General features: G+C 43.5%; 1 protein-coding gene across 4 annotated transcripts in view; it reads left to right on the top strand.

The window, feature by feature from the left end:
- Window positions 1-20,123, top strand: part of LOC126985430 (innexin inx2-like) — a 101,820-nt gene that overhangs the window by 58,730 nt on the left and 22,967 nt on the right. The window contains exon 1 of one of the 4 annotated variants that reach the window (XM_050840294.1): window positions 2,527-2,692. The exons of 2 other annotated variants lie outside the window; for them this stretch is intronic. The gene's annotated coding sequence lies outside the window, so the exon portion shown is untranslated. Of the gene's footprint in view, window positions 1-2,526; window positions 2,810-20,123 lie in introns of those variants that run through there. One more of the 4 variants, XM_050840298.1, reaches the window with a different exon arrangement.

Raw genomic sequence — 20,123 nt, 5'->3', positions numbered from 1 at the left:
CTCTTCTCCCTTGCAACGCTTCCCTTCTTCTTCCCTCCCTCCCTCTCTCTCTCTTTCCAGTATTTCCTTCCTCCACCCTTCCAAGACCCCCTCTCTCCCTTTCACTCCTCTTCTCTCCCTCCCTTCACCTTTGCAAGTCTTCCCTCCCTTCCTCCCTCCCTTTCAATCTTCCAGCGCCGGCCTTCCTCCCTCCCTCCCCCGCCTCCTCCCCCCGACCCCCCACCCCCTCTCCATCATCCATGACCTCCACCTTCAGCCTAATCTCGACCCCACCCAGCCTTGCCCCCCCTCCCCCTCCCCCTCCCCCCCTGCTCCCCCCCGCCCCGCCCACCACGCCCCCGCATCCACCCTCACGCCCACCCTCTTTAAATAGGCAGGTCGGCAAGATTAGGTCCAATTAGTGTCCCGTAAAACACACACACACACACACACACACACACACACACACACACACACACACAGACACACACATGCATCAAGGTGTTCTGGCCCTGTGAGTTACCTGTGGCTCTGGCTCACTATACCTGTGGCTTTCTTTAATTAGTCTACCTGTGGCTCTCTTAAAAATGGCTCTTTAAATCACCGTTTTTCCTGTGGTTTCTTTTTTTATGGATTTGTTTCTTATTTTCTTCTTCCTGTGGCTCTCATGATATGGCTCTGTGATATTACTGTATTGGCTCTTTTTTATGGTTATGTGGCTCATTGATATGGCTCGTTCCCTCACCTTTTTGGGAATGGCTTTTTATCCGTGGCTCAGTGACTCGTGTTTTTCTTACAGTGGCTCTTTTCTATGGCTCTGTGGCTCCTCTTTTTCCTGTGGCCACTTTGTCTATGATCGTTTTTGTTTTCAGTTTGTTTTCGTTCCTTTAGTATCAATATTTCTCTCTCTGGTCTGTTCTTTACCCTTTAATCTTTACTCTTTTTCCTGACTCCAGAAACTAATATCCTTCCTTTGGTCACTCTTCCTTATGCCCTGTTTTCGTTCCTTTAGTATCAATATTTCTCTCTCTGGTCTGTTCTTTACCCTTGAATCTTTACTCTTTTTCCTGACTCCAGAGACTAATATCCTTCCTTTGGTCACTCTTCCTTATGCCCTGTTCCGTTTTTTCTTTTTCTCAGTTCCTCTTTCCTCTTACTGCCGCCATTCTTCCTCTTCCTTCCCCCAGTGACAAATCCTTTTACTGTTGCTATTCCTTATGTTCGGTTTTTCCTCTTCCTCCACTCCTCTTTCCTCTTACTGTTCCTCTTCTTCCTCTTATTTCCCTACTGACTTATCCTTCTACTGTTCCTCTTCTTTATGTCCAGTTCTTCCTCTTCCTCACCTCCTCTTTCCTCTTACTGCTCCTCTTATTTCTCTTACTTATCCTTCTACTGTTACTCGTCCGTAAGTCCTGTTCTTCCTCTTCCTCATCTCCTCTTTCCTCTTACTCCTGCCATTCTTCCTCTTACATCCTCAAGTGACTAGTCTGCTTCTTTTGGCTCCTCTTCTTCATGCCCAATTCCATTCTTCCTCTTCCTTCCGTCCTCTTTCCTCTTAATCCTACCATCATTCTTCTTACATCCTCCGGTGACTCATCCTTCTACTGTTAGGCTGAGTCACCGCCGCGCCTGACTCACCCTTCGCACCACTTTACCCATTGAGTCCCAAACTGAGTACCGGGAAGAGGGAGGCAAGAGGAGGAAGAGGAGGCGCTGCTGTCGTCACGTTGAGTCGTAAGAGGAACTTCCTGTGCGAATAGTAATGACGTCAGCGCTGCCATGTGCTTCTCCTCCTCCTCCTCCTCCTCCTCCTCCTCCTCCTCCTCCTCCTCCTCCTCCTCCTCCTCCTCCTTTTAGATCCTGTAAGACTTCCACGATTCGCTATTCACCTCCGTGTTTCTTCTTCCCTTTTTTTTTTCCTTTTTCGGGCTTTTTCATGTATTTTCTTCGTTTAATATTCTTCGTATGTGGTGTTTAGTAAGAGAACGTGTGTGTGTGTGTGTGTGTGTGTGTGTGTGTGTGTGTGTGTGTTTAAAGGATCCCGTGGTGTAGGTGGACTAAGGACAACAAGATTTTGGGGGCACAACAGTCTCTCTCTCTCTCTCTCTCTCTCTCTCTCTCTCTCTCTCTCTCTCTCTCTCTCTCTCTCTCTCTCTCTCTCTCTCTGTGGGTTGCCAGCTTTCAGCATCCCGCGGAAGGGTTATCTCCTATTGCGAGAGTTTGCAACATGGCACAAGGTTGCCATGTATGTATGTATGTATGTATGTATGTATATATGTGTGTGTGTGTGTGTGTGTGTGCGTGTGTATAACTGCATGGATGTAAGTGTACGTATATTGATGCTGGAGATAGTGGAGATGAGTTTTGGTGGAGATGATATTATGGTAGATGTGGTCACCTCTGTCCTTCCTTCCCTCTCCTCCTCCCTCCCTCCACCCCTTCCCTCCCTCCGTCACTCCACCCGAGCTGGCCAAGGTTGTGAGAGGATGGCGAACAAACACACACACATACACACACACACACACACACACAGAGAGGAGGGAGGAGCGGAGGGACGTAACAGGGAGGGAGACGGGAGGGAGAGAGAGAGAGAGAGGGAGAGAGAACACATCCACGTTTTCTTCCCCTCCCTCAGTTCCTTCTCGGCCTCGCCACCGCCAATACACCTTCGGCTCAGCTCACCTGGGGCGGGAGAACACGTGTGCTTCCTCAGGTGTGTGCAGGTGTGGCGTTCATTAGTGTTACCTGAGTGTGTCTTGAGCAGCTCCGTGTGTCCAGGTTGACGTGTAGCGCCCTTGGTCCTCGTCTCTGGTCTTCTCCGTGCGTACCTGTGAGTGTGTTGAAGGCCTCGTCATCACCACTGGGAACGTTCTTGTGGTGGTGGTGTGGTGTTACTGGTGGTGTTGGTCTGCTTGGTTCTGTGCTTCTTTTCTTCTTTCGTCTTCTGGTTTTGTTTCTCTATCTCTCTCTCTTCTCGTTTTGTCTCTTATGTTTTATCTTCTCATCCTATTTCTTTATTTTTTCTTTCTCATTCTGTCTTTTTTTCCGTTTTCTTGCCTCCTTCCTTTATTTTTTTTCTTATTTTGTCTTCTTTTCTGTTTTCTTGCCTCTTTTTTTCTCATTTTGTCTTCTTTTGTTTTCTTGTCTTCTTTCTTTACTTTTCTTTCTCATTTTGTCTATTTCTCTGGGATTTTTTGCCTCCTTTCTTTACTTTTCTTTTTCACTTTGTCTTCTTGTCCTTTCCTGTCTTTACTTCTCTCCCTTCTCAGTTCATTTCCTCTCCTCTTCGATTTTCTTCTCTTCCCTGTTTTTTTCTCTCCGTCTCGTTCAGAAACCTGAGTGACCAGCATCTGCTCCTCTCTCTCCTCTCCTCCTCTCCTCCACTCCTCTCCTCTCTATTCTCCTCCTCTTCTCTCCTCACCTCTCCTCCCCAGCGCTCAACACTCAACCCTTTCGTCGTTCACACAAACAAGATTCTGGTGAGTGCTACGGTGTGTGTGTGTGTGTGTGTGTGTGTGTGTGTGTTGAAGTTACCACAAATATGATCTGACTCAACGTTTCAATCCTCACGCGCGCACACACACACACACACACACACACACACACACACACACACACACACACACACACAAATACATCATAAAAAATATGCATAAATAGTACGAAAACTGACTAAACAGATACACTGAAAGAAAAACAATTAAACAAGAGAAAGAAGAAAATATAAAATGAAAGTAAAAATGAATAAACAAACACACTAATGAAGGACAGGTGAGGGAGAGACACAGGTAAGGCGCGGCACAAAATATCGTTGCCGCCTAGGATAAACACAATAAAATACGACGTTCTTTTCATTATCGTACGAGTAAGAGGAAGGGTGAGTGATAAGAGGGATGATAAGGTGTGCGTGCGTGCCTGTGTGTGTGTGTGTGTGTGTGTGTGTGTGTGTGTGTAACTGATCCTCGGCGACAGAACACAGAAGGGAAGAGGAAGAAGAGGCACATGACCACACGAGGAGGAGGAGGAGGAGCATGAGGAGGAGGAGGAGGAGGCAGACGGAGGAAACGGCAGGACAGTCAACCACCTCCACTTTTCAGACATACCTGAGACCCCCACCTCCTCCTCCTCCTCCTCCTCCTCCTCCATATGATCAGCAAAATCCAGGTATAATACAGGTGTTTAAGGGGCAAAGAACACGTGAGTAATCAACCGCAGCTTCCTCTGGGGGTTAGGGGGGAGGGGGGGGACAAGAGGGGAGGGAGGAAAACCATGGGCGGGGGGAGGGGAAGGGAAGCAACATGTGGGGAATGGGAGGAGGAAAAGGATGTGTGGAGGGGGGGAGGTGGGGGGACTAAAAGGATGTAGTGTGTGGCGGTTTAATATGAAGGATGAAAATGTGCAAAGGAGGGAGGAGGAGGAGGAGGAGGAAAAGGAGAAAGAGGGAAGGAAGATGTGTGCGCTCGTGTGTGTGTGGTCCATGTGTGTGTGTGTGTGTGTGTGTGTGTGTGTGTGTGTGTGTGTGTGTGTGTGTGTGTGTAGGGCGTGGGTAACTTAAGCGGCCCTGACTCATGAGAAAAAGAGGGAGAAGAAAGGAGAGGGTAAACACCACTACTACATCTACTACTACTACTACTACTACTACTACTACTACTACTACTACTACTACTACTACTACTACTACTACTGCTGCTACTACTACTACTACTACTACTGCTGCTACTACTACTACTACTACTACTACTACTACTACTACTACTACTACAAAATCTCATCCTTACCTCTTCTCCATCTCTTCTACTTCTCTCTTAACTATTTCCTTTTCTACATCCTTATTCTTATTCTTCTTCTCATTATTATTCCTCGTCTTCCTCCTCCTCCTCCTCCTCCTCCTCCTCCTCCTCCTCCTCCTCCTTCTCCTTACCTGACTAGCCACCTGTCTGCACGTTCCCACTGCATTACCACGTGCATTAACCCCCTCCACCTTCACCTCCTCTTCCTCCTCCACCACCACCACCATCACCACTTCCTGCTGACCACCGCCACTAGATGCAACACACGCACGCACACACATACACTCCCTACATGGCCAAGGTTTCTCTCTCTCTCTCTCTCTCTCTCTCTCTCTCTCTCTCTCTCTCTCTCTCTCTCTCTCTCTCTCTCTCTCTCTCTCTCTTATTCACTCTATCTACCTATCTCTCTTTTTGGTAGTAGTAGTAGTAGTAGTAGTAGTAGTAGTAGTAGTTAGGACAGGACTATTCAGCCTTGTCATAATATTGCACAATCTTGAGAACATTCTTGGGCACGTGGGGTAAACGTTCTGTAATATTGCGCCACATTAGGATCTCGGGCAGCCCAATCGAAGGATATATAAACCTCCCCCACCCGCCTCGCCGCCAGTCAGGGTCAGCGCATCAGCCTAACCTAACCTAACCTGCGAACACGTGTGCGAACTTAGTGGCTCACCTGCTTACTACCTGCGACGCGTTAATATCACCGACTTGCAGGTAAATATGAAGAGGGAAAGGAAGAAGAGATGGGAATAAGGGAGATGAGTGAAGGGGAGTGAAAAGAGACTGTAGATGAAGAAACTCGGGGGTGATGTGTGTGTGAAAAGGTTGATTTTGATACAGGTAAATCTGGAAAAGGAGACGAGAGAGAGAGAGAGAGAGAGAAAGGAGTGATGAGGATGAAGGATGGAGAATGTGGATGAAGAAAACTTAGTGCGAGAAGGTTGTTTATGATTGTGATAAAAGTAAATATAGAAAGAGACTAAAGAGATGGAAATAAGGGATTGGAGTGAACAGGAATAAAGGAGACTGTGGAAGAAGGAAACTGGTGTGATGTATGAATGAGAATATTAATAGTGAAGGTTAAATGCGGAAAGGAATAATTTAGAGATAGAAATAAGGGATAGGATTGAAAAGGCGTGAAGGAGACTGTGGAAGAAGGAAACTGGTGAGATGTGTGAGTGAGAATAGTAAGAGATAGTTAAATGCGGAAAGGAATAATTTAGAGATAGAAATAAGGGATAGGATTGAAAAGGCATGAAGGAGAGTGTGGTTGAAGGAAACTGGACAAGTGTGAATGAGAAGGTTGTGACAGTAATACAGGTAAATCTTTGCTAACCAGGTGTGATGTGTTAGAGTTAATACTGAAGAATAAGGGAAAGGTGATTGGAGAGTTATTGGATGTAAGTTTGCTGGAGTGACTGGCAGTGTGGAAATGGGTAACGTTGCTCAAGATATGGCGCAAGGAGGAGAGTTAGTTTACGTTATGCTTTGGGAAATGGCATATACGGGAGGTAATAGTGAAGGATAAGGGAAAGTTGATTGGAGAGATTGGTTGTAAGTTTGATGGAGTGATTGGCAGTGTGGAAATGGGTAACGTTGCTCAAGATATGGCCCAAGAAGGAGAGTTAGTTTACGTTATGCTTTGGGAAATGGATACGGGAGGGCCTTCACCTTTGCGTTATATATATTGAGGAATAATTGGACTGATTTTGCTTTTACATACCTTTTTTTTTTCTCTTCCTCTCACTGTTCGTTTCCTTATCGTTTTCTTTGTTTTCTTTTTATTCCTCTTCTTTGTATTTTCCTTTTTCTTCCTTAGTAATATGAAGGTGAACTGTATTTGTGTTTCGTAAAGGTAACATATCTAATCTTCTCTCTCTCTCTCTCTCTCTCTCTCTCTCTCTCTCTCTCTCTCTCTCTCTCTCTCTCTTCGTGTTCATATTTTCCTGTTATTTCTTTCTTCCTCTATATTGTGAAGGTGATCTGCATTTGTATGTCGTAAGGCTAACATGTCTATTCTTTTTTCTCCCTCTCTCCGTTTCCAAATCTTTTTCCATTATTTTCCTCTATTTTGATGGTTATTTTTTTCTTTTCACGGACGGATAACTGACAGACCACCATTTTTCTTTATCTATCTTTCTTCGTCTCCAAATCTCTTTTCTTTCCGCCATATTGATCGATGAGTTAAATTTGCTTCTCGTAAAGTTACCCCATTTAACGCATTTTCTCTCTTTTTTTTCTTCTATTTTCTTTTTTTTTTCTTCCCTTTAATATACTACGTGTCTTCCGTCTCTTCCTTCTTCTGCTCCTTCTTCTTTCTCCTTCCTCTTCCTCCTCTTCCATCTCCTAATTCGTCTTATTGAACTCGTTATACTTCTCCTCACTACTGCTATTATCCTTTTTGTCCTTCCTCCTCCTCCTCCTCCTCCTCCTCTTCCCCCTCCTCTTTCTCCTCCTCCTCCAGTTGTTGCGGTTATTTGCACTAATTTTCTGGCCACGCAGGCGTCAGAGGTCTCCAACGTCTCGAGTCTACAATTTGCTGCATTTTTCTTCCTTTTTCGTCCCTTGTTTCATTTTTTTTATGTGTCTGTGTGTGTCTGTTCTTCTTGCAATGTCTGTTTCCTTTTGCTGTGTGTGTGTGTGTGTGTGTGTGTGTGTGTGTGTGTGTGTGTGTGTGAGAGAGAGAGAGAGAGAGAGAGAGAGAGAGAGAGAGAGAGAGAGAGAGAGAGAGATTATGTGTGTCTGTGTGTGTGTTTTAAGTTTATATGTTCTTCTAGTAATGTCTGTCTTGCTGTTTTTTGCCAGTTTGTCTGTCTGTCTGTCTGTATGTATGTCTGTATGTATGTACGTATATCTATTGTACACAACTTTTAACACCAAGCTCCTATTCCTGTCCTTTTCTTATCTTCTTCTTCCTCTTCCTCCTCCTCCTCCTCCTCCTCCTCTTCCTCCAGGACACACAATAGAAGGCTGTTTCTGTGTAGCGATTAGATCAACACTTTGTAAACTTGTTCTTTGTGTTGTCTCTGTGTTGTCGCCATGAGGAAACACACACACACACACACACACACACACACACACAGAAGCGATGTTGTTTGGGTTGAATGTTAGTGTTGCTTGTTCTGTGTGTGTGTGTGTGTGTGTGTGTGTGTGTGTGTGTGTGTGTGTGTGTGTGTGTGTTGTGATGCCAAGGTAATTCCACTGCAACATGTTTTTGTTTTATTATTATTTTTATTGCAGTTCCTCTTTACTGACCTTTCTTTTTTTCCTTTTTTTTTTTTGGCATTGTTCATTTTTTTATTTGTTGATGCAATTTTTATCTGTATTTTATTTGTATTTTTTTTTTATTATGTTCAGAAGTGTTGATTTTTCTTTATTTTCTTTTTTCTTATTCTTTTAATTATCATTTATTTCTTATGTATTTTTATTTGCTTATTTTATTCTTATGTGTGTTCAAGTTCTCGTTATACGTCTTTCCTGTCTCTTGTTTTATTGTTTTTATTGTTTTTTTTTTCAAGCGTCATATTTCTCATCTCTCTCTCTCTCTCTCTCTCTCTCTCTCTCTCTCTCTCTCTCTCTCTCTCTCTCTCTCTCTCTCTCTCTCTCTCTCTCTCTCTCTCTCTCTCTCTCTCTCCTTTTGTTCACCTGTCATCTCCATCTTATCGTTTACATCTTTCCTTTTTTTCGCTTCTCTTTTTTTCATTCTTTTTGTGTGTCATTCTGATGTCATCTTTTTTTCTCTTTCAGCCTTTCCTTTTCCTTTGTTTTTGTGCCCTTCGGTTTGTTTTTACTTCATATTTAAGGCGTTTTATTTCATCGCTCTATTTTATTTTATGCGCGATCATGTTACAATTAATTTCATCATCTTTTATAATTAATTTTTCCCATTATTATTATTATTACCATTACTACCATCCCTTTTTTTCTTCTATTCTTCTTTTCCTTTTCTTCTTTTTCTTCTCCTTTTGCTTCTTACTTCATTTTTTCTTCTTTCCTTCTTTTTCTTCCTCTTTTGTTCTTCTTCTTCTTCTTTATATTTTTATTTTTTCTTCTTCACCCTCTTATTATTATTATTATTATTATTATTATTATTATTATTATTATTATTATTATTATTATTATTATTATTATTATTATTATCATTATTATTATTATTATTATTATCATTATTATTACTTATTATTATCTTCTCAGGTGTGTCCAACAAATCACAGGTGTTTTGTATCACTTTTATGACTTACTAAGCTTTAAATAACACGGAAAGGGAGGAGGAGGAGGAGGAGGAGGAGGAGGAGGAGAAGTAGGAGGAGGTCATCCTTATATAAGCATGGGGGTCAAAGGATCACCCTCCCTCCCTTCCTCCCTTCCCTCCCTTCTCTCCTTCCCTCCCTTCACCTTTTCCCTCCCTTCGTAGATACCATCATGGCTCTGTCACCCCGCCCTTCCCTCCCCCCTCCCCCCCCTTCCCTTCACCCTCCCCTCCCCGTCCATCATCTATCCCTTACCTCCCTTCCTTTCCCTCCCTCCCTTCTTACATCTTCGTTACTTACCCCTTTCTATCCCTTCCTTTACCTTGCCTTTCCTTTCACTCCCTTCCCCACATCATACTTTCTTCCCTTTTCTCCCTTTCTTTTATTTATCTCTTCTCTTTCTCCCTCTTTAAATTTCTCTCCTTTTCTTCCCTTTCTCTTTTCATACCATTGTTCCCTTTCCTCCCTTTCTATTATCTCTCCCTTCCCTTTCTCCCTCTTTCTCCAAATTTTCTTCCTTTCCTCTCCTTTCTCTAATATTTACACCCTTTCTTTCTCCCTTTCCTCCTCTGTTTTCTTCTTTCCTTCCCCTCATCTCCCTTTCCTCTACGCCCTCATTTTTCTCTCCCTCCCATTCTTTATCACCTTTCCCCTCCCTTCTATCTTTCCTCCACACCTTTTTCTCTCCCTTTCCTCCCTTTATCGTGGCATCAAAACTACTCCTTGTCGGGTGTTGTCGGGAGGAAGGGAGGGAGAGAAAGGGAGGGGGAGGGAGGGAGGTTAAAGGAGGGAGAAAAGATGGAGTTGTTTTGTCACCTCTGAACGTACTCTCTCTCTCTCTCTCTCTCTCTCTCTCTCTCTCTCTCTCTCTCTCTCTCTCTCTCTCGTAGCCTCGATTATTACTATTATTTCCTGTCTCTCTGTCGTTAACTAACCGGACAATCTATTTTTTTCTTTTTCTTATTTCTCTTCTTTTTCTTCTCTTATTTTTATTCTTCCCTTAGAGACAAGAGGTCTGTGGTGTGTGTGTGTGTGTGTGTGTGTGTGTGTGTGTGTGTGTGTGTGTGTGTGTGTGTGTGTGTGTGTGTGTGTGTGTGTGTGTGTGTGTGGAAGAGGAGGATGGAGGGAGAGAGGAGAGAGAGAGAAGGAGAGAGAGAGAGAGAGAGAGAGAGAGAGAGAGAGAGAGAGAGAGAGAGAGAGAGAGAGAGAGAGAGAGAGAGAGAGAGAGAGAGAGAGATGTAGAAATTGAAATGCCCCAAAAAAGAGAGGGAGAGAAATAAGTAAGGAGAGGAGGAGGAGGAGGAGGAGGGGAATCAAGTTCTGCAAAAGGAAACTCGTTCGATATGCCACCAGATTGGGTACTCTCGCCCCTCCCCTCCCCTCCCCTCCCCCCTCCCCCCCTCACCTGTCCCCTTCTCCACCTTTACCTGTCTGTCGGCGCCTACCTGGGAACAACTACCGCGGGGATGATCTGAGGCCGATTCTCTTTTTTTTTTTTTTTTTTTTTGCTTTCTTTCCTTATTTAGATTTTTATGTTCTGGTATTATGATGATTTTTCTGTTGTTGTTTTTTGCGTCTTGCTGTGTTTCTGTGCTCTGTTTTGTTTTCTTTGTTTTCGTCTTTATTTTTCTTTCTTATATGTATGTTTTTTTGTGGTGGATTATTAAGTAGTCAGTCACTCAGTCGGTCGGTTAGTAAGTCAGTCAGTCAGTCAGTCGGTCAGTTAGCAAGTCAGGCAGTCGGTCAGTTAGTAAGTCAGTCAGTCAGTCGATCAGTTAGTACGTCAGTCAGTCAGTCAGTCAGTCAGTCAGTCGATCAGTTAGTACGTCAGTCAGTCAGTCAGTCAGTCAGTCGGTCGGTCAGTAAGTAAGTCAGTCAGTCGGTCAGTTAGTAAGTCAGTCAGTCAATCAGTCAGTCAGTCGGTCAGTTAGTAAGTCAGTCAGTCAATCAGTCAGTCAGTCGATCAGTTAGTACGTCAGTCAGTCAGTCAGTCAGTCAGTCGGTCGGTCAGTAAGTAAGTCAGTCAGTCGGTCAGTTAGTAAGTCAGTCAGTCAATCAGTCAGTCAGTCGGTCAGTTAGTAAGTCAGTCAGTCAATCAGTCAGTCAGTCGGTCAGTTAGTAAGTCAGTCAGTCAGTCAGTCAGTCAGTCAGTCAGTCAGTCAGTCGGTCAGTTAGTAAGTCAGTCAATCAGTCAGTCAGTCGGTCAGTAAGTAAGTCAGTCAGTCGGTCAGTTAGTAAGTCAGTCAATCAGTCAGTCAGTCGGTCAGTTAGTAAGTCAGTCAGTCAGTCAGTCAGTCAGTCGGTCAGTCAGTCAGTCAGTCAGTCAGTCGGTCAGTTAGTAAGTCGGTCAGTCAGTCAGTCAATAATGTAAACAATTTTTCGTGCTCTGTCAGTTCGTCTATCTATGTATCTATCTATCTATCTATCTATCTATCTATCTATGTGTCTATCTATTCATCTCTCTCTATATAAGCTAATGAAAGGATGAATAAATAAATGAATAAATCAGAAAACAAAGCAAAATAATGACAGTAATAATAATAATGATAAAAATAATAGTAATAATAACAACAACAACAACAACATCCGGCGGTTCATTATTACACTGACGCGATGAACAAAGCAATTCTCTCTCTCTCTCTCTCTCTCTCTCTCTCTCTCTCTCTCTCTCTCTCTCTCTCTCTCTCTCTCTCTCTCTCTCTCTAGCACACTCCCACACACACACACGTCACAACACACACACGTCACAACACACACACACACACACACACACACACACTTATAAAACACGAGACAAAGAAGTGTTTTACGTTTGTCTTCACTTTCCATAATATTTACATTGACCCCCCCAAAAAAAAGAAAAAAAATTGCACTATCACTTTTCTTTCCTTTCTCTTTTTCTATTAACTCCTTTCTTTTATTCTTGTTTTCTTTTATCCTATCATTTTCTTCTCTTTCTTTTTTGTAACAGGAGATTCACGCGGTTGTCATGGAGGAAGGGGGAGGGGAAGGGGGGGAATGACCTTGGCAAGCTATTTTGAGGGGGGGGGGAATAAAGAAGGAGAAGGGGGAGGAGGAGAAGGAGGATGTGCGTGAGCGGGACACACACACACACACACACACACACACACACACACACACACACACACACACACTGTCGATGCTAATATTGCTTTTTTTTATATATCTTGTCACGTTTACCTGTGTAGTAGTAGTAATAGTAGTAGAAGTAGTAGTAGCAGTAGTAGTAGTAGTAGTAGTAGTAGTAGTTGTTGTTATGAGTTTGCTTTTTCTATAATTTTGTTGCTGTTCTTTTCTTCGTTTTCTTGCTATTTTTACTATCATTATTATCATTAGTTACCTTTCATTAGCCTTAGAAATACTATCTTCATTACTGCTTTTAATCGTCATAGCTGTTGTTGTTCTTGTTGTTGTTGTTCTTCTTCTTCTTCTTCTTGTTACAACTACTATTGTTGATACGTTTGGGAGGTATTTACATTACTACTTCCATCATTCTCGTCTTTGTTGCAGTATTTTTTTTATGTTGCTTTGTTGTTGTTGTTGCTGTTTTGTTTACACTTCTGGGAACTATTAATATCACCACTGCCATCATTCTTTTCATTGTCGTTTTCGTCGTTTTTGTTGTCGTCATTTTTGCGGCGCGTCTGGTTCGTTGACCGTCGCTCTTGCCTCAAGGTCATATTTTCCATGTTCGTGGCGTTCATGTGCAATTGCAGGTGTTAGGTATTCTTTAGCATGCACCTGTGTGTCTGTACGTCTGGCTGCCTGTCTGCCTGTCTGATTGTCTCTGTTTACTCTCTGACTGTCTGTTTGTCTGTCTGTCTTTCTGTCTGATTATCTGCCTGTCTCTGTCTGTCTGTCTATTTGTATGTCTATCTGTCAGTCTGTCTGTATGTCTATGTCTGTCTGTCTGTCTGTATGTCTATCTGTCTATCTGTCTGTCTGTCTGTATGTCTATGTTTGTCTGTCTGTCTGTTTTTCTGTCTGTCTGTCTCTGTTTATCTGTCTGTATATCTGTCTCTGTTTTCCCTCTGTCTGTCTGTCTGTCTCTGTTTATCTGTCTGTATATCTGTCTCTGTTTTCCCTCTGTCTGTTTGTCTGTCTGTCTTTTTGTCTGATTGTCTCTGTCTGTCTGTCTTTCTATTATTTCTCTCTTTCTATCTATCTATCTATCTATCTATCTATCTATCTATCTATCTATCTCACTGTGTGCTTGTTTGTTTTTCCGTCTGTCTGTATTTTTTTCATGTTTTTTTTGTTATCTGTTAGTCTGCCTGTCTCTTTGTCTGCATTTTCGTTTGCTTGTTTGTCTGTTTCTTCGTCGGCTTTTCTGTTAGTTTGCTTCTGTGTCTGTCTGTCTCCGTCTCTGTCCAGCTCTTTTTTTGTCTTTTTATGTCTGACTATATGACTCTCTCTCTCTCTCTCTCTCTCTCTCTCTCTCTCTCTCTCTCTCTCTCTCTCTCTCCTATACGTACAGACGACAGCTAATTCAGGCGTATCAAACAAAAGATTAACATGTATACATCCTGTCGTGTGTACTTTTTCGGTGCACATAATCACCCTTACGTACATGCTCCTCCAGGATGTGCGTTTGTTCTGTGTGTGCGTGTTGTGTGCGTTCGTGTGTACGGATATTAACGTGTACGGAATATGGATGTGGTCATGTAGTGTACGTGTTGATATGCTCACGAATGGATGAACGAACTGTGTGTGTGTACGTGTGTGTGTGTGTGTGTGTGTGTGGTCACCGATATCAATTTTCTCTCTCTCTCTCTCTCTCTCTCTCTCTCTCTCTCTCTCTCTCTCTCTCTCTCTCTCTCTCTCTCTCTCTCTCATTTACATTTCCTCCCTTTCTCCTTTGTCCCTTTCCTTTAGCTTTCCCTCTTGAGGAAGTGAGGAAGATAAGGAGGAGGAGGAGGAGGAGGAGGAGGAGGACAGAGATAACAAGGAAGAATATGATAAGCTGATGAGGTAAGGGATGGAGGAGGGAAGGGAGAGGAGGAAGAGGAAGAAGATGAGGAAGATAATGAGGTTAGAACAGTAGTAGTCACGCCTTCCTCCTCCTCCTCCTCTTCTTCTTCTTCCTCCTCCTCCTCCTCCTCCTCCTCCTCCTCCTCCTCCCCCTCTTCCTTCATGCTGATAGGGCTTGTAAAATAGATTGTTTTGCTTGCTGTATAAAGAATGAGGGAGGGAAAATTGGAGGGAAGGAGGGGAGGGGGGGAGGGAAAGAGGGAAGGAAGGTGGAGAGGAGGGAGAGAGGGAGGGAAATATGGAGGGAAGTGTGTTATGTCTACGGTTTGATGTGTGTGTGTGTGTGTGTGTGTGTGTGTGTACCTATCAGTTAATTCCTTTTTTTCTACCTCCGTTTCTCTTTCATTATATATATCTTTTTCTATTTATTTACTATTTTTATTTTTCTCTTTTCTCATACTTCATTTTATCATTCATTCCCTTCTTTTCATCTTTATTTATTCCTCCCCTTCTCATCTTTTTTCTTCTCTTCTGTCCATTCTCCCTCCATCACCCTTCTCCCCCTTACCCCCCTTACCTCCAACCCCCTTTTTCTCACCCCTTCCTCACTTTCCCTTCACATCCTCTTCCCTTCCTTTCCCTCTTCAGCATATGGTACCCCACGCCTTCCTCCCCTCCTCCTCCTCCTCCTCCTCCTCCTCCTGCCCCCCCTCCTCACACCTCTCAGGTAGACCAATTAGTTATGGAGTTAATTAAGTTTATTATCAGAAGAGAGAGAGAGAGAGAGAGAGAGAGAGAGAGAGACCAATTCAATATCATGGTGTTAAAAGTGTGAAGACTCCTTGACTCTCTCTCTCTCTCTCTCTCTCTCTCTCTCTCTCTCTCTCTCTCTCTCTCTCTCTCTCTCTCTCTCTCTCTCTCTCTCTCTCTCTCTCTCTCTCTCTTCATCTATTTATCCGTTTCTGACTAACTGTGTTCATATTTTTTTTTTCCTTTCTTTGTCTTTGTTTGTTTGTTTCTTTGTAATGTCTTCAACAAACGTATCTGCTTGAAATGTTTCCATAGCACATGTATCTCCTCATATAGAGTAACTCTTTTTAACATGTCCCTTCAGAATTCGTTATCTCTTCACTATATATCCTTAGCGTATGTATCTCTCCATATCACGTATCTCTTTTCAACGTGTCCCTTCAGTATATGTATCTCTTCACAATGTCTTCGTATGTATCTCTCCATATCACGTGTCATTCAACGCCTCAAAAACACAGTTTCTCCACCTATCCACTCGACACAATCTTCCAAACAACTATCCCCTATTCTTTGACAACACCCAGCTATCACCTTCCTCAACACTAAACATCCTCGGTCTATCCTTAACTCAAAATCTCAACTGGAAACTTCATTTCTCATCTCTTACTAAATCAGCTTCCTCGAGGCTGGGCGTTCTGTACCGTCTCCGCCAGTTCTTCTCCCCTGCACAGTTGCTGTCCATATACAGGGGCCTTGTCCGCCCTCGTATGGAGTATGCATCTCATGTGTGGGGGGGCTCCACTCACACAGCTCTTCTGGACAGAGTGGAGGCTAAGGCTCTTCGTCTCATCAGCTCTCCTCCTCATACTGATAGTCTTCTACCTCTTAAATTCCGCCGCAATGTTGCCTCTCTTTCTATCTTCTATCGATATTTCCACGCTGACTGCTCTTCTGAACTTGCTAACTGCATGCCTCCCCGCCTCCTGCGGCCCTGCTGCACTCGACTTTCTACTCATGCTCATCCCTATACTGTCCAAACCCCTTATGCAAGAGTTAACCAGCATCTTCACTCTTTCTTCCCTCACGCTGGTAAACTCTGGAACAATCTTCCCTCATCTGTATTTCCTCCTGCCTACGACTTGAACTCTTTCAAGAGGAGGGTATCAGGACACCTCTCCTCCTGTATTTGATCTTCCTTTCGGCCACCTCTTTTGTTTTACTTTAGGAGCAGCGAGTAGCGGGCTTTTTTTTTATTATTGTTTTCTTTTTTTGTGTGCCCTTGAGCTGCCTCCTTTGTTGTAAAAAAAAAAAAAAATAACGTGTCTCTTCAGTATATGTATCTCTTCTCAATGTCTCCGTATGTATCTCTCCATATCACGTGTCTCTTTATAACGTGTCTCTTCAGCATACGTATCTCTTCTCAATGTCTCCTTCCCATCCGTATCCCTTCACAATGCGTAACTCATTAAACGTATTCCAACATGACGCACTCCTTTACGGATATTACGAATTTCACAATATTAGAAGCGCTTTCCCGGACGCCGATGCCCATTTAAAGTCTGTCTGTTCATCTGTGCGCACCCTTGTGTCCGTTTGTGTCCGTTTGTGTCTTATCTCTGTCGCAGGACCCAAGAATCTGTTCTGTCTGTGTTTTTTTCTTTTTTTATCGGCGGCATGATGGGTCATATGAGTGAGTTGATTTTCTTGTTTGCTGTTTGTTGTTTGTTTTGTTTTGTGGTGGGTGAATAAACACACACACACACACACACACACACACACACACAGATAGATAAATAAATATTTTTTGTTTTAATTATTGAACTGTTTGGTTTGAGATGAACACACACACACACACACACACACACACACACACACACACACACACACACACACACACACACACACACACACACACACATAGATAGATAGATAGATAATTTTTGTTTTAATTATTGAACTGTTTGGTTTGGTTTGAGATGAACACACACACACACACACACACACACACACACACACACACACACACACACACACACACACACACACACACATGCCCATATCAGCTCAGTCTCAATCTCGTACCTTGCGCAAGCTAAGGAGCCGCGTCGTCATCTCTTTCGCGCGATCATCTCAAGATCGCGCAAGACTCGTTAAATTTATGTGCTGAACACGTGTGGCTGCCTTGCTGAGGAGGAGGAGGAGGAGGAGGAGGAGGAGGAAATTGATGAGCCGTGTGTTTATGATCAGACGAAAGCAGTCAGTTAGATCAGTCAGGTCAGATAAACGTAAATCAAGCAGTGAAGGAGGGAAGGAGTGAGGAAGCAGGGAGGGAGAGGGAGATGAGGAAGGGAGAGGATGGAATGGGAAGGGAGGGAGAGTAAGGGTGAGGCAGTGAAGAAGGGGGAGTGAGGAAGGAGGGCGGGAGATGAGGAAGGTAAAGGGAGGGAGAGGGTCAGACAGTGAAGGAGGGAGTGAGGGAGATGAGGGAGAATGAGGAAGGATGAGGAAGGGAGAGGATGGAAGGGGAAGGGAGATAATAAGGCAAGGAAGGAAGATAGTTGGTAGGTAAGAAGAAAGGGAGATAACGAGGAAAGTAAGAAAACAGGAGGGAAGAGGAGAAAGGGAGAGAAAGGAGGAAGGAAGAGAAGCAGAGAAGAGGAGGGATGGAAGGGAAGAACCACAAGGAGGGAAAGGAGGCAGGATATGAGAAAGAAAGAAAGGATGGAAAACAAGGACGAAAGGAAGAAGAAGGAGGAGGAGGAGGAGGAGGAGGAGGAGGAGGAGGAGGAGGAGGAAAAGCATCAAGGTATGAAACGCTGACGTGCTGACCAGACGAGGCCCCAACCCCCCCCCCCACCCACCCCCACCTCCGCTGACTCAGGTGAGGGGCCCGTAATCAGCAGGCCGCGAAGAACCTTCTTGCCCAATCCTGTACCTTGCTAATCACGGTCAGGTGTTTGTGCGTGCGTGCGTTTGTAGGTGTGATTTTGCTTGTTATTCATTATTTGTTTGTGTTTGTTTATTTGTTGTTGTTTGTTTGTTGGTTGGTTTTTCATTATTTTACAACCTCTGATATCATTCTTCTTCCTCTTTCTAATCCTCCTCCTCCACCTCCTCCTCCTCCTCCTCCTACTACTACTACTACCACCACCACCACCACCACCTTGTCTACCTGGGTTACCTGGCCACACATTTGCATGCCTAATGAGGTGTCTCGCGGCCCAGGTAAATCAGACAGACGATTTGCCTTATTAAGTTCATATTTTTGCGTGTACAGGTAAATTACAGGTGACGGGTGACCTTCGTATTTGGGGAGAGAGAGAGAGAGAGAGAGAGAGAGAGAGAGAGAGAGAGAGAGAGAGAGAGAGAGAGAGAGAGAGAGAAGGGTGAAATCTTACAACTTATTCACTCTCTCCTTTAACATTTATTCACTTATAATCACTTCAACTTCATTATATGAAAAAAAAAGAGAAAAAAATGGACTTCAACTTTTACTTTTTATACCTGAAGGACCCCCAAAACAAGAGTCCTAATACAGGTAACATCACTTTCCTCAACATCCTCTTCACTATCTTCTTTTCTTCTATTCTTTTCTATAGTTTCCTCTCTTTGTATAGTTTCCTTCCTTCCTCTCTTTCCTTATGTTCCTCTGTTCTCACCTGGACGTTTACCTGGCGACACGTGACTCCAAACTCCACCGTAACACACGAATCCAACCCTAACTTAAGTACGATTCAAGCCTTCCTTTACTTCCACTTCAATCCTTCAGTCCCCAGAATAAGCTCATGAAGTCCGGATTATATCATGTCCCCGTGGTCAATTAAGCACCCGAGTGTAAGATTATACCGCGACGCACCGGATAAACGATAGGGATACGGATTAGGGGACGCTCCGGATAAACGCATGAGCCGCGGATTAACCGGATAAACGCACGATAGAGGTTATTCATGATATTGTGAACGGACTCAGTAACGTGTTGGAGACGTGAACGAAACGTGTGTAGAGGAGGTTACTGGGTTGTGTTGTGTGTTAGGAGTGTGCGACGAAAGAATGGCTTGTGGGATTTGACTTAATAATAGAGATAATAGAGAGAGAGAGAGAGAGAGAGAGAGAGAGAGAGAGAGAGAATTTGAACTAACATCGAGGTGAATATTACAATGAGTCTCTCTCTCTCTCTCTCTCTCTCTCTCTCTTTTCATGCAGTTTATCTTATCCTTCTCTCGTTTCCTTTCTATGTATTTTTGTTTGCATTATTTTTACTTATATTTGTTTACTAACTTTTTTCGGTGAGTGTTTCTTTTTTTTTACATTTTTTGAGGCAGGAATTTGGTCAAGTGTGTGTGTGTGTGTGTGTGTGTGTGTGTGTGTGTGTGTGTGTGTGTGTGTGTGTACGGGAAGGATAAAATAGAGAAGGATACCTAAACGAAAACAGGAAGGAGGAGAGGAAAGAAGGAAGGAAGGATGAGAGGGGGAAAGAATGACAGGAAAAAAAGAAAAAAGAAAGAAAGAAAGAAAGAGCGGAGGAAAGTTGGAAGAGAGAAAGAAAGGAGATGAAAGGGAAAAGAAATGGACTGCGTTTTATGAGATGAACGACCGGACGGCAGATGAAAGATAACAAAAGATAACAAATGAAAACACAAGATAAAGGTGAAGAAGAGAACGGGAGAGGCTCTTGAAGATAACGGTTACTAAACACCTCAAGAGACGCACGTGACCGTAAAAAAAAGAAAAAAATCAGCTGAAAAATTACAACAGAGATAGGGAGAAGGAGAAGAGAAAAAAAAGGAGACAAGATGCTCAGGAGGAGGAAGAGGAGGAGGAGGAGGAGGAGGAGGAGGAGGAGGAGGAGGAGGTTGAGCAGAAGGAGAAGGAGCATTAGAAGAAAAAAAAAAGAAGATTGAGATTGATTGAGATTGATTGATTGAGATAGATTGAGAAAATAGGAGAAGAAATTATAAAGAAGAGTCAGAAAGGAAAAAAAAGCGAAAAGAAGAAAGCAAACTTTAAAAAAACAAAGAAAAATAAAAGTAACACCAAAAAGAGCGACAAAAAAAAAGCAAATGGCAATACAAAAGAGGAGAAAGAGGAAAGAAGAGGAGAAAGAGAGGAGAGAGAATAAGAGAGAAGAAGGGTGAGAAGAGGCAAGGGGAGGAGAGGAGGGGAGGGGAGGGAGGGGAAATGGGTGGAAGAGAGAGGGGGAGAGGGAGGGGAAATACGTGATCTCCCACACTAAGGGGAGATACATGGAAGTGAGGGAAGAGGACGAGCACAGATGTAGAAGGGGAAAGGAGGAGAAGGAGGAGGAGGGAAGAGAGGGAGAAGTAGCAAGGAAAGGGGTAGGGAGGAGGTGAGGGGAAGGAGA

This window comes from Eriocheir sinensis, chromosome 59 (assembly GCF_024679095.1).
Source record: "Eriocheir sinensis breed Jianghai 21 chromosome 59, ASM2467909v1, whole genome shotgun sequence".
Classification (NCBI taxonomy): Eukaryota; Metazoa; Arthropoda; class Malacostraca; order Decapoda; family Varunidae; genus Eriocheir; species Eriocheir sinensis.
This window is presented reverse-complemented; position numbering and strand designations above follow the sequence as displayed.